Source organism: Schistocerca serialis, chromosome 11, assembly GCF_023864345.2.
Source record: "Schistocerca serialis cubense isolate TAMUIC-IGC-003099 chromosome 11, iqSchSeri2.2, whole genome shotgun sequence".
Classification (NCBI taxonomy): Eukaryota; Metazoa; Arthropoda; class Insecta; order Orthoptera; family Acrididae; genus Schistocerca; species Schistocerca serialis.
The window spans coordinates 37,177,619-37,185,891 of NC_064648.1; the positions used below are offsets into that span (position 1 = coordinate 37,177,619).

Sequence of the window (8,273 nt, forward strand, 5' to 3'; positions counted from 1 at the left end):
AGTAAGTCATACGCGATACCATTGGCAATACGGGAAAAACATGCCAGAAAAAGTTGACAAAAACAATGTACACTGTAGTTTTAGACTTTGTCCATCAAAGTTACTGGCAAATACGCTCTCATTGATAAACATATCAAACAGCACTTCACATGGTCAAATATTTGGCCAACAAAGTAAAATTTGGCGAACTGAATGATCATTTATGGAGGCCTTTAATAATATTGTTAATTCACGAAGAATCACCAGAAAGTCTCAAATAGTATCTTGCTTCACATTTTACACCACCAAATTCAAATTATGCCCCCAACAATGAACAAACATAGTTCTTGGCTCCAACTGGGTAATCATACTTCATAGTTCTGTTAAATGTCCACTGACATTAAGTCACACAAACATAACATTGACCATGACAGTATTTTATGTCGAGAGGTAAACGTCTTATGACATCATGCCAACCCATCCAACTGCCTGCCACCTGGGCTGGCCATTCCATTATGGTAGCCCCCTGACTGTGCAGGGATTGCAGTGTTGGTGCCTGAGCTGGAAACCCCCAAGGCATACCACGGAGTATGTGTTTGTCATGGCTGAACTCTGGCCAATAGTTTACTGGCATGATAACCGTAGGTGTGGCTGGATGGTGTTCATGGGTGAGTGTCATAGTTCAGAGTGGATGGTACCATGATAGAAGAATTGTACATGAAGCGAATTAAACTTTCTTCCATTGGCGGCTGCACAGTCGCAGCAGTCTTTCCCTGGCTACAGTGTGGGAGGAACACAGGGCTCAGAGACGAGGGGAGAAATATTCCCCGCAATACTTAGCTGGTTCTAGAACTGGCGGGGATTCATTTTTGACTACATAGCCACTGTTCTTCGTTGAACACCTCAAGGACACGTTTGGAGCCAATAGAAATACTTTCAAAAATGAAAAGTTTCATTCTGACTAATTTCACTGTGATCTCTTTCTACAGATGGATGATGAGCTGTGATCCAGTTTGGAGTGATGGGGTATGGATTTTGTCTGCTGTGTCCAATGGAGACCAAAGGACAATAAGATTGATACTGCAGCCTTCATCTTCGCCTTTGAGGGTGACTGAGTGCCTGAAAAGGTCAAAGTGATGGTGTGCCAATGCAGTGTGAAACCCCCTCGTATGTGCAAATGCAAGAGATTCGACCACGTCTTCATGTTGTAATACCAGTGCCACCTGTAGGGATTCTAGACATCCTCTTTGTGCCTTTCTCCCCATCTTTGTTAACTGTGGGGAGAACCATTCCATGTGTTCACTAGACTGCGCCATCTTCTAAAAAGAAAAGGAAAATCCGGAGTACAAGACTCTTGACTGAATGATGTATCAATTATCTTAGATATGTCAATGACATATGCTATAGTTGTGACATCATCCTCTTTAGGTACTGTGCATTCTACATTGGACCCTTGGGGCCATTTGACTACTCCTGTACCCATGGTGGTTGGGACCCACCTTCTACTGCTTCCTCCACGCCACCTTTGGGGCATCGACTCCCCACCTGCCAGGGTCGTCATTCCCCAACCTTTGGCTGAAGAAACAATGCCCCCTCTAGCATCTCTTATCAGAAAGGTGTCCCCAGGATGCTCCCTTGGAAGGAATATACTGATCTGCAAACAGATGCCAGGCAATGGCAGGAGGGGTCGCAGGTTGTAGAGCATAATGTTCCTCGTGTGTCCCAGTATCTGGACCCCACATGCTCTTGCAGACATCAAAATCATTTAAAGAGGAGAAGTACAAGTTCTACAAGGAGATTCTAGTGAACCCTGTGCCACCAGTCTCCATATGTTGCACCTCTGTTTTCGAGGCAGTGTCTGTGGTGGCTCGCCGCCCTTCCACACATCTTGATTGGGAATAAATGTGTATTGATGCTGTATCTTCACAACCAGTGGTAGCAGGTGGCCCTGAGGCATGACATGCCTTCTCAGCCCCTTCGTGCCCACACAGGTTTCTGATAGCGTGATCCTCTAGTGGAATAGTAGTATTTTGTCCTTCGCCAGTTGGCTTGAGCTGTTATGTCACTTTTTGCATTGCCCTTCTGGGAACTCGGTTTCCAGCAATGCGGATCCCTATCCTCCTTGGCTGTTGGGACACTGACTGTGAAGGAGTGTCAGATGGTGGTGACATGAATGTTCTGGATTCTGTCATTGTCACTTGATATGACTTTGGAAGCTGTTGCTGCCTGTATGTGGATGTCTCTGCAATTTACTGTCGCGACAGTCAAGTGTTGCAGAATATATTGTCTGCATTTTTTTTCTCAGCTGCACCCACCCTTCCTAATAATGGGTGACTTAAGAGCCCACAACCCTTTGTGGAATCCAACTATGGCAACTGGCTCCAGAAAAACTATTGAAAACTTGCTCACAGAGCTTGATCTTTGCATCTTGAATACTGGTGTTCTCACACAGTTCCATGTGTCACATAGGTCTTATTCGACCATTGATATTTCCATTTGCAGCCCACGTCTTCAAATCTCCTTCCAAGTCCACAATGCCTTTTTTGACAGTGATCGTTTTCCAGTCGTTTTGACTACTCTGACACCATTCGCCTGGGCATCCATCCAGGTGGGCTCTCAACAAAGCTCAAAGCTGGTTGGGATGCCTCCACCTCTGCTGTTGCCCTTCACACCCTCGCCACATGGCGGTATCAACATGACTGTTCGAAGTACAATGGCAGCCATTCTGTCTGGTTCTCCCTGTCGAAAGACAGTAACTTGGTGGACTCCTGAAATCGCTGTGAAAAATTTGGAAATTTGTAGTAAGGTCATTTGTCCCTAACACACAAACAAACACACACACAGAAGCGAGGACTCAAATCTCTGACGGAGGGAGCCGTGCGGACCGTGACAAGGTGCCTCAGACATCGCGGGGTAGCCATTATAAATCACAAATAGGCTCTCCAACACTATAAGTGACATCTGTCGTTATAGCACTTCATAGACATAGAGCGACTCCATGCAAATGACTCCAGGCTTGTGCCAGCTATATCATAAAATGACAGAAATGAGAATGCTGGGATTGGTATGTTGTAACCAGTGCTGTTTTTCTGGGGGAACACTGGGGGATGCGTACTCCTAAACTTTTTCGTCAACAAAGTAATTTTTTTATGATGTTGAGAACTTGGGAGAGTGCCAAAGATCTATTTCACGGACATAAATTGTTTATTTCATTTTTTCGTGTTGGTAATGGCAATACGAACGATACCAGTGCAGTTTTTTGTGGGAAAATCGATGTCATTGACTGTTTCAAGCATTTTGAAGCTGTGGTAACCTTTCTCGACAACTGAATCGCTGGCAGTCATTTGGGCAAGCATAGCATGTAGTGCCTTCGCCCACCAATAGTGGGCGATGGTAGTGGTAAATGGATATGTGTACGCTCAAATCACATGCTTCATTTGAGGTGATGTAAACTGAAGTGCTCGATAACACTTTCTCCTGTATGTTTGTGTGTTTCTCGGTATTGCCTGCTTCATTTGAGCTGTAAAGTAAACTGAAGAGTCTGATACTAGTTTTTTGTAGTTCAACATGTTGACATCATGATATCCCATGCTTCAGTTATAACTAATTTTCGCTGCATTATATCCCATGTCGGAGTACCCTCAAACTTTTTTTTTTTTTTAGAAAAAAGCACTGGTTGTAACCATTGGACTATGTATCCCTCCATTGTAGGTTTGGGCAAAGACTGGATGCCTCTATGAACACCACTCTGGCACAAATGCACCCATTATGTCTGCACTAAACCAGGCACTGTCGCCAAACCTGTTGCTTTGAATTATGCTTGAGCATCTGCATCTGAGAACTATCACACTATCCACAAACAGTAGGTGTAGCCAATCCACTTAACTTTCATAACATGTTACCTGAAACTATACAATGCATCATTCAATGAGTGGCAATTCCTGAGTGCCATAACCATTTGCCCTGATGCAGCACTAGGGCCCCACTGTAGCCGGAGCCAAATGGTCAGTCACTTATCAGTGGATTGCCAACGTCACATCCTTTCCATTTGCAACTGTATCTAGAGCAAGGGCCAGTTCCCGTCTCGATGGTGAGAAAATGTGATCATTCCTGTAACTGTATACAGCTCACCCCACCTGCTGGAGCTCTGGAGCTGGAGTAGTGTAACAACCACGCTGCCAGTAAATGATCTTACACAGACCGGCCAGTATTCCGTATTACAAAATGAATGACTGCCAATAAAACATATGTGGACTCGGAGTGGCCCTGACCTTCCGGCATTGTGCTGACAGAGAAACTGCAGTATCATTCTGTTCAGTTTGTATCTTTTCGCCTGGTTGCTACAGAATACTTCCACGACACTAACCTGGCCTTTGGTTCAAACAGCCTGAACTGCAAAGTTGGTAGGTAATTACACACACACAGTCTCCACTCTTTGTCCTTTAAAATGTTCATCATCATAAGATGGCCAGTTAATATTTACAAATGGTCACACAGTTTAAAACATCTATTTTTCTTTTAGTTGTTCAGAATTTCACAAATACAACAATGGAACTACTAACTGTAATATCCTGAAGAAGGTACAATACGAGGTGTGGCTAGAAAAAAACCGGACTAGTACTGGTGAAACAATAAAACGAATGCAATAAGGCTGAAAGTCGCGTGGCCTGTCACGTGACTCTCGCTCCGCCTACTGCTAGAGTTTCATCTGCCTCCTGCACTCAGTCTGCCCGTGGCGTCTGTTTTAAGTAGTTGACGTTTTGTCTGTGCGTCGGAAAATGTTGAGTGTACAGAAAGAACAGCGTGTTAACATCAAAATCGGTAAACTTGTTCCTTGTCAACTCCTGTTAACTCAGACACTGCTCTGATTGTTAAACGGCGATCTTGTCGAACAAGTTTACCGATTTTTTCAATGTTTGCATCAGTTTTTGCTGACAATGGTCTGCCAGTGCGAGTGTCATCACTGGTGTCTTCGCGGCCATCTTTAAATCGTTTAAACCACTCAAACACTTGTGTTTGCGATAAACAATCATCGCCGTACACTTGTTGTAACATTACAAACGTTTCACTTGCAGATTTTCCTAGTTTGAAACAAAATTTGATGTTAACACGCTGTTCTTTCTGTACACTCAACATTTTTCTGACGCACAGACAAAACGTCAACTACTTAAAACAGACGCCACGGGCAGACTGAGTGCAGGAGGCAGATGAAACTCGAGCAGTAGGCGGAGCGAGAGTCACGTGACAGGCCACGCGACTTTCAGCCTTATTGCATTCGTTTTATTGTTTCACCAGTACTAGTCCGGTTTTTTTCTAGCCACACCTCGTAGATGAAGATGGGATGGAGAGGGGTGCAAAAGAAGTAACACACAGTAAATTTTGAAGAGAGGCTGCAATTAAGGGACAAGAAATATAAACTTTATATGTGTGGTGTCTGTTCGTCCTGACATGACAAAGAACAGACACCATTGAGATCAAGCAGCCATTACAAATCAAGAAACAAAGGAATTAGACATTAGTTGCCAGTGGGCATCAATTTATATCAATGGGGAACATTTGTGATGGTCAGTGATCTATTCAGTGCAGATACACACCGAACTCAAACTCTTACGGGAATTGGGAAGATGCAGCAAATAATGGGGCTAATGAGCGGGGGCACTACATCAGTAGTGTGTGGGTAGGTTGAGAATTGTGGTCTGACAGGGGACTCACTAGGGTAGTGCGTGCAGTTGCAACGACCATTGTGTCTGGATGGCTTAGTGGCCAGCACATCTGTGGAGTAGGCAGGAGACCCGGACTCAAACCCCGATCTGGCACAAATTTTCAGGTTGCCCAATTGATATAAATCAATGCCCACTGGCAGCTAAGGTCTTTAGTTCCCTTGTGTCTTGAATAAAAACTTTATGTTTACCAGTGACACTATTTCTATTAGACACAGGAAGGACTTGGGACATTTCCCGCTGTTTGTTTGGCTATGAAAATTTGTACAAAACCCATTTGATTATTCAGAGGGACTCAGGTTTTTGGTACACTGAAGTATTTGGTCAAAAATGGATAATGTTTTGAAAAGACATCTTAAGATGAACACCAATAAAAGTGAAATAGCGGTAACAGAATGGATTCTAGTTAATCAGCCGTTGCCAAGGAAATTAGATTAGTAAATGTACTGAAATTAGTAGGTGTGTGTTGCTATTTGGGCAACAAAATAAGTGATAACAGCAGAAATAGAGGAGATATCAAATGCAGACTAGTAATGGCATGGAAATCTTTCCTAAGTATTTGTCTCGAGTGTAGCCTCATATGCAAGGGAACCCTGTTCGATAAATGGAGCGGATAAAACGAGAATAAGAGCTTTTCAAATGTTTATACTGTTACAGGGAATTTTTTCATCCGGGAGAAAACCAGGAAAAACCCGGGAATTTTTTAGAATTCCGGGTGGCTATTATTGTTTTAGTTTTCAGTTAATTTTTGTGATTTTGACTGGTAAGAATCGATACTCCAACAAAGGATATTACTGTATCCCGCTTCTGCGGAATAATACTGCAGCAAAAAACATGAACGAGAGGGAAAAAAAACGAAAATAAAAATTAAGTCGCAAAGGAAAGCGCCATATATAAAAGCCAAACATAGTGCTCATACAAGCGTCTGCCTACAGCAAGGTGTGTCTAAGGCTTTAGGAAGACTATGCAATGCTTCCTAACAACACATTGCTTCCGATGAGCGTGACGTGACAGACAGTACTGGTACTCAAGAAAATTTGCATCCGAATCTGGACATACAAATTTGCACTTTAAGCCGAACTTTGCATTTTAGTATGGTTCACGAAATTCCGATGCTCTTGAAGTATCTTCTGATGTCTTGTTTCTTTTGTTACATAGTGCAAGATCTTTTAATGTTTTACACGTACGGACATACGAGCTTCCTGTGTCATCGTAGCTGCCCAGTGTAGTGGCGCCTGTTATCTGGCGCTCTCTGGCAACTGCTGAAACGAATCAGTTTCTAACAGGTCACGGGAAAACATTGCGGATGGTTGTTTGAAAAGCGTTACTTTCAAAGTAAATTTACTTGTAAACAAGATGAACAATGTTCGAGAATGTACGATGAATTTCTTAAATCACAGAGCGTATGACTCTCAATTAAAAATCAACTCGTTGAGGACGACCATCTAGAAGAATTTCGAGCCCAGAAGATCAGAAACTTACGTCCTTATTAAAAATTTTACTGGCACGTTTGTGTGATATATCTGAAAGTGTAACTCGCGCAAAAAGATCAACATTATATGTGGAAGCTTAGCATCTCCTGCAGCTTATTAATCGTCGAGACCACGATTATATGTGAAAGCTTTGTTTTTCTTGTAGCAACACTATGTATACTAATTTAAACGATTAACGTTTCTTACTTGTGTGTTCGCGCTACTGAAGAGTGATCCTGCTATTGGCTGGCTACATCACGTGTCCTACGCTGTCATGAGCTGGCGAGATCACGTGACATGAGCTGTGACTGGCTTACAAAAGCGCGTCGCAGTCTCGATTTCAATGCTGCGGAAAGTAAATGCGGTGTATGGTCGAATTCTAATTTATACCTTCATAACACGAAAATATGCAGTGTGCATGTTGCTGCACATCAAAGATCTTTCCTAAACGTCTTTTTTTTTTATCCCTTAGTTTCGTTTTCTAAAGTGCTGGGGAATTCTACGCCGGCATATAAAACCATAAACATTCGAAGGACTGATAAGTTTTACAGTGGCGAGGAAAATCATACTATCACTTAACACAAGAAAAGTGTATATTCACCCGGGAGAAAGTGTATTTTCAACCGGGAAATCAGGGCAAAGTCCGGAAATTTTTTTCCTTGTCCCTGTATACACCCTGTGTTACATAAGTGTGTTCACAGTTGGGTAATAATGAAAAGGTACTGCAGACAAGAGCTCCAACGCACAATCTGACAGCGAGAAGAGATCGGTGACAGGACATGTCTCGAGGCACCGAGGACTAGTTAATCTGGTAATTCAGGGAGGTGTGAGGTGTAAACATCGTAGAGGGAGATCAGTGCTTAACCACGATAAGTATCTCAGGTGGATGTCAGTCGTGCACAGATGAAGAGGCTCGCACGGGATAGGCTAGCGTGCAGAACAGCATCAAACCACAACATTTTGAAGGTAAATAGGTTAGGTAATGATATGTTAACTACCTGCAGGCTTGGTCTACTCTGTATTGGCTACAGTGGTAAAGTTGGAAGATGGAAGCTATCCGTTACCTCTACAAATGTGTCCTCGGTAGCTGCGCCTCAGTTAA

The 8,273-nt window shown here is 43.0% G+C and overlaps 1 protein-coding gene across 1 annotated transcript in view; it reads left to right on the forward strand.

The window, feature by feature from the left end:
- The first annotated feature begins 7,844 nt into the window (after positions 1–7,844).
- LOC126426775 (zinc finger protein OZF-like) overlaps positions 7,845–8,273 on the forward strand; it is a 162,700-nt gene continuing 162,271 nt past the window's right edge. Inside the window, exon 1 of the mRNA XM_050088767.1 lies at positions 7,845–8,137. The gene's annotated coding sequence lies outside the window, so the exon portion shown is untranslated. The remainder of the gene's footprint in view (positions 8,138–8,273) is intronic.